This window comes from Palaemon carinicauda, chromosome 31 (genome assembly GCF_036898095.1).
Source record: "Palaemon carinicauda isolate YSFRI2023 chromosome 31, ASM3689809v2, whole genome shotgun sequence".
Taxonomy (NCBI): Eukaryota; Metazoa; Arthropoda; class Malacostraca; order Decapoda; family Palaemonidae; genus Palaemon; species Palaemon carinicauda.
The window spans coordinates 28,666,889-28,675,151 of record NC_090755.1 but is presented as its reverse complement, the minus strand read 5'-3'; the positions used below and the strand labels follow the sequence as shown (position 1 = coordinate 28,675,151).

Here is an 8,263-nt window from a genome sequence, read left to right as displayed (position 1 = left end):
CCCAGGTCACAACCCCTAGCCGGTGGCAAGCCCCCAGACCCCCTTCCCAGGCCACAACCCCTAGCCAAGGTCCTACCTGCAATTATATAAAAAATATAAATGCTAAAAACATGAAAATAACATATTTCAACAAAAACACATATTATTTATCGATTTCTAAGGGTTTGCAGTGATATTGTAGGGGATTTCGGTAATTTTCAAGGGGATTCCAATATTTACCTGAGGATTCCAGTAAATCCGGGGGATTCCAGTAATTCGAAGTACCGCCATTTCAAGGGCATTCGTTTGATAAATAAATATTGGGTAATTTAATTTGCGGTAAATGAGAAAATATTAAGTTTCATAAAATCGCGAAACTCGTGATGGGGCAGTCATCCTTTTGGTTAAGAAAAGTCAGAAATAGGTGGTTTTCACTATTCATCACAGAAAGAAATGGATAAAGCATAAGATAATAAGTTGGAAAATACAAGTTTCCTGTATTTGGATAGAAATTAAAGTATATAATTACCCTAATTCCAGATCATTATATCACTGCAGAGTGCACACGGAATAGAAATTAATACTCGATCTAGTCTCTATTAATCATAAAAACATTGTATTCGATTATGTTCAGCTCATCAGGTTAGTGAACTGTTTACCTTGAAAAAAAAAAATGGCCAAATTCATTCGCAGATAATTTTCTTTTATAAGTTTTAATCTCAGAAATACGAAGAAACTTAAAAAAACCCACAGATTTCACTATAAAAAAAAAGAAAATTACATAACTATTTTAGAATTTACTGCTTTCGAACACCAAAAAAGGCATTACATCTTAGCTATTAATTCGGATAGTTTAGATAAAATTCTCTATCTAGATAATATATTACCTTTGATATAATACCTGATAAAGAAATTTGCATGTTAAATTCTATGAATTGGATTCCTTTTGAGATGTAATGGAAAATATCCAACAATTCTGAAAAGAATACGAAATTTAAAAAGATGTAAAACCAAGTTCCAAACGTCTTGCTCGTCAATAGTACCAGTTAATGTCGTTATCATAATGTGATTGTTTTCTGATTGTTTTTCTCGTAACAATTATTATCAGGTAATCGCTTGTATGTGTTGTCACCGAATACTAAGTATTTTATATTATGTGTCGAGGTTTTTCTTACGTTCTTTTTTATATAAAAAGTGGGATTATCAACGTTAAACAAGAGTTCAACAGGCTAAGCTGTACAGTGTGTTACAGCTAGGCCTAGGCTCCATGCATCTCCGGGAAAGGTTAGTAAAGGACGCTTAATTGCATATGATTATTATCCTGAATTCAAAGAGTGCCTTATTTTGGCTTTTTATATGATAAATAAAATGTAGGCTTAGTCTCAGTTGATTATAGCTTGCAGCCTACTTCTGATCTAATGTAAAGTTTTACTGTATTACAGATTCTCATTTCGAACAGAAAATATATATTTTCCCATAGCAAATAACGTGATTTAACCGAATTTGACCTTCATTTCAACCGCAAACAAACAACAACCACTTCGACTAACATTAAGTAGCTGAACTGGTTGCTGTTATTACGACTGAAATGAAGGGTAAAACCGGTTATATCGCGTTATTTTCTACCGGAAAACATATTTTCTGTTGAAATGTTTAAACATAAGGTCTTTTGTTATATATTTTCTGTTAAAATGTTTAAATATAACTTGTTCAATTTCTCTGTCGCTTCACTCGTCAAGAAGGTATGTACTGCAAACGATATCATTAGCAATGTTACGCAGCGTTACCAATGGTACACTGCCATTGCTAACGTTAGCATGTGTATTTCGAAGCATTTATCCATATACCCTTTACACAATATATTAAAAGGTACAAAAGGGTACAGAACCTAACAAACCCACCTAACCTAACCTAGAAGTTCCCAGGTCACAACCCGTAGACGGCGGCAAGCCTCCGGACCCCCTTCCCAGGTCACAACCCCTATCCAAGGATCTACCTGCAAATATATAAGATTAAAGGAATTAATTACTTACTTTTATGACTGCGACGACGAAACTTGTGGGTCACCGGGGTGTTGAGACTGACGTCTTAGCTTCTGTTTATCCACAACGCCATTTCTTTTTTGTCTTAGCTTAGTACTGCACTTGGGACACTGTAAACGTTGGGCTATTACATTATGAGATTTAAGAAAATTATCAATATTGGAATTCACTGAAATACTTTCAAGTATGGATTACTGCAGCTGTTACAAATTTCTAAAACTTCCTTCGTAAAATACGCAAAAAGACGTTACTTGAACTAACAAAGACCTGACTTGGACAAAGGTTTCCACGGAAAAGGGTTTATTGGAAGGTTGGGGTTGGGAAATATTAACCCCCCTGTGCAAACTTTCCATACGTATGAGTTCGTGATTGTTTAACGGAAAAGCAACGGAGTCTAGAGAGTAAACATGAATGAACCAGAATGGGAAACTTGTCCAGAGCAAGTATTTATGTGAAATCTGGGGGTGACAAGGTAATAACAAAATGAGTAAAAGTAATATAGAAAGATAAAATGGAGTGTATGATAGATAATATTTAATGGGAATTTAAAATGAGGTGATTTTATAAGATATCGGATAATAAAATGAGTAATTCTTGGGTCAAACATAATAAGTATATGAGGGTATTACATAAAAGGAATCTTATAGTTGTACTGAATTAAGTAAAATACTTGAATAAAGCGGGTGAAGTCGAATAGTTGAATGAGGCTGTTAAAATGACGTTGGGGAAAATGGGGAGGGGTTATAAGAGAAGAAGTAATCCTATTGGTGGAGGGAAAGTTTATGCGCAGGTGGGAGGAGTTTATGGGCAGAAGGTCGAAAGTTACGTACAAACGAACAAACGAGAGCGACTGCAACGGGCCGGTAGAATGTCAACAAATAAATGAAAAACACTGCTAATGTTAGCATGTTACACTAACATTACTAATGGCTGCTCAATATTACCATATTTTTGTCATTGGTTTATTATACATCCAAGAAGGTAATGTATAGAGAAGAAAAGGCTTGTTTTACCATTATACTGTATACCGAATCCCAAGTATGTTTTCTCCACCCAAAACCCCGGTTTCCCACTGGGGGTCCCCCATTATCGATGGATATAGATATTTATATATTTCTGAAACTATTCACTTGCGACGGGAACGAGTGTCATTTTCGAAGAGAGCGGAATTTTTTTCAACAGAAAAAGTAGTCTTTTCCCTAGGTTACATTGCCCTGTAATACAGTACAATATTACCCTCTTGATGTAGGCTCCAAAAGGGTGATATATACCCCTACACCACTCTAGACTGTTAAAATCTCACTAACTTTAAGGTGAAAGTTTCATATTTCGGTAAATTTTTATGCAAACATAACTATCTCTTTCTGCTTGAAAAAAAATTCCCGACTATGAAGTAATTATATGTCTTTTGAACCTCTGCGACAGTAAATGGTGAATTCCTAGATGTTTTCAACGAATCTGATGGATTAAGCTGGCAAATTCACTATTCTTGAGTCGCGATAGTTGCTACTATAAACGGAAAAGAAATATGAATTTCCAACAAAAACGGTTGCTAATGTCGGAGTAAACAAAATATATAAGATTACAGAATTACGCTCCACAAGAAATATTTCTAGATTTCACCACTTTCCATTTTTTTTTTTATGTGAACAAATATATTCAAAAACTTGCATTCATTGTTAAGTGTGGGGGTTTCGCCTCCAAACCCTATAGTTTACGAAACCCACCAGAAATTTATCAGGATTTAACCACTTAAAATACTTTTGGTATGGGAACGCTTATACGGAATGACCTAAACATCACTTAGAGCATATTTCAATTGTATCGACTTCGTAACATTTATACAAAATGGTCTAAATCTCACTTCAAACGCAATTTACGTTTGAATAGAACATTTGGTATTTGTTTACAAGAGCATGCTCTCCATTTCCTCCAAAATTATGCATTCCTGCAGCTCTCCTCTTTTTGTACAGTAATTAGGAGGTTCTTTAAATGCTGGGAAAGCAAAAAGATAGGAAGATATGTTGTGGGAGGGGGAGGAGGTACTAAGCGACCGGAAACCGACATCGTCAACATAGTCAATCAGAGAAGTTTGTGACGTCAGCGGACATTTGGTATATATTCAAAATATATACTAAATTAAAAGATGGATCAATTACTCAAAAGTGTCACTATTTGTGAATTGCAATAAAACTAGTTTGTTCCGTAACTGAAATACAAACCACGCTATTTACATGGGGTAATTACTTTGGCGTAGCTGAATGACGAGCCATAAGAATTTTAACGAGGGTTTACTAGTAGGGAGGGGTAGCTTGCTACCCCTCCCCCCTCACACACACAGTGCGTGCTCCACTTTACTTTTGGTTCGGATGGCGAGCGGATGTCTCTGCTCCCATCCTCGCTTGACGGCCATTAATGTTTTGTCTTTTAACTTTTTCTTATACAGTACTTGGTATATTTAAACATTATTGATGTATATATATATTCTTGTGTATAGAATATAGTAAGTTTCCTTTTCAGTGGTGTGCGGTGTGTGTAGTGTACGTCTTCGAGAGTGGTCGCCGGCTTAGGGCTAGGCCACCACGATTCTCTTCTTGGTCACGGCCGTTCACTCCTAGGCCACCATGGTTGCCTTCATGGAGAGCGGCCCCTCTCTCGAGGTCGTTCACCTCTTACTCCGTACTACGTCTTCTACGATAGCTTCTCGGGCTGAGTCGCTATTTCGTTTTATTTTTCTCGGTTATTTTTATGGAATCTAATTGTATTTTTAACTTTTCAGCCCGGGGAACACTTCCCTTCGGGGGTCTGTGATTCTTGGAACATTCAAAGTCAGTTACATAATTATAGTTGTTATAATTCTGTTTTTGTTTTTCGTCCTCCCTCCTCGCCCGTGCATGTCAGTAGGGAAGGAGGGCGCATACCTAACTTTCGTTCTTATGTTTTACTTTCCCTCGGGGTTACTCTTCGGAGTTTTCACCCGGGGGAATTTCTGTTAAATAATTATTCATTTTTCTTTCCCAGTTTACGATGCTGTTTCTTCGTGGACTGTAGTTTGCCTTCGAAGCAGAGCTGTCCTGTTATGCCTGGGGAGTCTGCTGTCGCTGCCGTCTCTCTAGGACATCGTCATGGGCGTTCCCTTCTCTTAAAAGTTCCCCCGTGACTACTGTCAGCTCTTCAGTGCATCCTAGAACGATAAGGAGGTTCGCCTCCAAGGGTAGTTAGTTAACTTCCCTTCTTACCCTTTTTCCTGGTCCTTAGGCAGTTATACTCTTGGGTCTGAGCGACCGCCCTTGTAACTTGCTCAAGGTGCGGTTGCAAGGCCGCACCATGGTACTAGCGACTATGCCCTAGGGGCTGAGCGGTCGCTTCTGTAGCTATGCAGAATCAGTCTTGTGACCTCTCTCGTTCGCGAGGGAGGCCGCACTAAGGGTTCCTCTTCGGAGGATTGCTCCTTATGGTCTCCTCTACGAAGTGTCTCCTCCCGGTCGCGTGAGAGGACACTCATAGAGACTCCTCTCCGGAGGATTGTTCCTGTTTATGTCAGCTGATCCTACGGCCCTTGGGGGCACCATCACCAGTCTCTTCTACGAAGTGTTCACCTCTCTCGTTCGCGAGAGAGGCCGCTCATAGAGACTCCTCTTGGGAGGATTGTTCTTGTTGAAACAGCTTGCTGTTCAGTCACTAACACTTTGGTGTTTAGTGACAGGGAAACTTCGGTTTCTCGTTTCTCTGACCATTCGGGGTCTCGTAACATTAGTTACGCAGATCCCTCGGGCTCTCGTAACTTTAGTCACTACTACACTTCGGTGATTAGTGACAGGGAAACTTCGGTTTCTCGTTGCGCTGACCCTTCAGGGTCTCGCAACTCAACCCTTCGGGGCCTCGCTTCACAGGGTACGTTAGACCTTTGGTCTCTCGTTCCCTCAGTGAACCTGCTGACCTGCCGTATCCGTTCCTGGCTGCTGACGCGCTTTGGGCGCCCACGCTCCCCGTTATCCAATGGGCTCCATTTCCTCCGGGGCAGAAGAGGCTTTCTCACATTGTAAGTAAGTCCCTTAAGCGCCAGGTATCCCCTGCGCGCCAACGTTCTCTTGAGCACTAGCGCTCGGTTGCTGTTCCTGAGACTGCCTTCCAGAGGCATACCGTTCCAGAGGCTGCTACCAATGTTCCCTGCGCATTAGCGTACATCGTTGGAGTTCCTGAGATAGCGCACAGGCGCTCACCAGCGGTTCAGCCTGCGGTGTCTCCAAGTCTCTTCTACAAAGGATACCTCTCCCGTTCGCGGGAGAGGTCCCTCACAGAGACCACTCCTCGGAGTGTTAAGCAGTTCTTCTAGTTGATCGTCGGCTCTCTGAAGCAGACCTGCCTGGTCCTCTTCAGGGGATGCCCTCCCTTTTAGGGACACATCCCAGTTCCTGATCTACGAGTTAGCTGATCCTTCAACCTAGCGCACGCGCGCAGTTACGCGCGCGCGCTCTCACCGACTATCTTCTGTTGCGTACTAAAACGCGCAAGGGCCGACGATCTTCACTCGCGCGTAATCGCCGAAGATCGTGCGCGCACGGGAATCCATAATCTCCGAGGTCTGTCCACACGCGGTTTCCCGCGCGATCGTCGAAGACCATTAGCCGACGATCTTCTGAGACGCACTAGGCGCGCAAGCGCCGACGATCTTCATAACGTGCGTAAGCGCCGAAGATTGTTCCGCGCGCGGGACAGTTGCCCTCACGCGATCATCGCGGATCGTCCACGCGCGGTTTCCTGCTCGTCCGCGCGCGATCGCCGACTATTTTCTCTCACGCGCGAGCGCCAACGATCTTCGCACACGCGTAAGCGCCGAAGATCGTCCACGCGCGATTGCCGACGATCGTCTTACACAGCCGAAGATCGTACGTGGTGGGCATCAATGGTTTCCCGCACAATCACCAACGATCTTCTCTCGCACTAACGCCGACGATCTTCGTACACGCGTAAACGCCGAAGATCATCCGCGTTTATTTCTTCCGCGCACGGGATGGTTTCCCGCGCGCAATTGCCGACGATCTTCTGTCGCGCGCAAGCACCGACGATCTTCTGTCGCCAAAGATCGTCCGCGCGCGGGATGGTTTCCCCCACGCAATCGCCCACGATCTTCTTTTGCGCACAAGCGCCGACGATCTTCTTTTGCGCACAAGCGCCGACAATCTTCTTTTGCGCACAAGCGCCGACGATCTTCATACGCGCAGGAGCGCCGAGGATCGTCCGCACGGGCACCGATGGTTTCCCCCGCACGATCACCAATACGCCCACGCGAGTACGCGTGCGCGCAAGCGCGAATATCCTGCTACGCACGATTCATTCACGCAATACCCAGAACTGGGCTTTTCGCGCGATCACCAGCGTGATCGGCGCACCAATCTCCAACACGATCACGCCTGAATTACTGTACATTAAGGATTCTGGCGGTCAGGCCACCATCGCGTTCCCCTCCCGCAGAGCAGCGCCCTCTCCGGAGGAGTGGAGGTTTCCGGACAGGTCTAAGGACTCTTCTCCCTTCATTGCAGATACTCTACAGGCGAACCCTCATGTGTCGACTCCTCCAAGGGATCGAACGATCCCCTTCCCTCCAGAGGGACTATCTGACAGCGCGACGGTCAGTCAGCAACCCTGGTTGGACACCGTTGTCAGAGCGCTTACGCAGGCTATGAAGCCTGTGCTTTCTGAGTGGGGTCACTAATCAGTAGCAACTTCCTCCCCCCCTGAAGAGGGAGAGAGGAATCCCTGACTTGGTATCTCCTCCAAGGACTATCCTGTCCCTTCACGAGTCCTTACGCAGGCTCCTATCCCTCCTCAGACTTCCTCCCCCTCCCCTGCGGATGAGCATTACCCATCCCCAGGAGGGTCGGAAGATCCGGTCCTCTCCCCCATCACACCAATGGGGGAATCCCCGCCTCTTCCTGAGAAATCTTCTCGTACGGAGGGGGCGAAAGCCTTACATCCTTCATTGCTGGAGTCCTGCTTCCCTCCTAGGAGGGAACCGAAGGCCCAAGTCTTTCGCAAGGACCCGACAGGAACCAGATGGACCCTTGGAGAATGTCTGCGAGTCTCCCCAGGAAGAGCCTCTGGGGACGGGAGACCTCCCTGCCAGTCTAGCAGGAGGAGAGCTCCAGGGGTCAGAACATGCATTCTGGCAGGTCCTGACCCTCAGGAGGAACCTCAAGGGGACCCCAGACCCAGAGATTCCTCCTCGTGAAGGGAAGGAT

The 8,263-nt window shown here is 44.4% G+C and overlaps 1 long non-coding RNA gene across 2 annotated transcripts in view; it reads left to right on the top strand.

Moving 5' to 3' along the window:
• The first annotated feature begins 1,038 nt into the window (after positions 1-1,038).
• Positions 1,039-8,263, top strand: part of LOC137624907 (uncharacterized) — a 481,276-nt gene continuing 474,051 nt past the window's right edge. For both annotated transcript variants that reach the window (XR_011040783.1, XR_011040784.1), the window contains exon 1: positions 1,039-1,263. This is a non-coding gene — a long non-coding RNA (uncharacterized lncRNA). The remainder of the gene's footprint in view (positions 1,264-8,263) is intronic.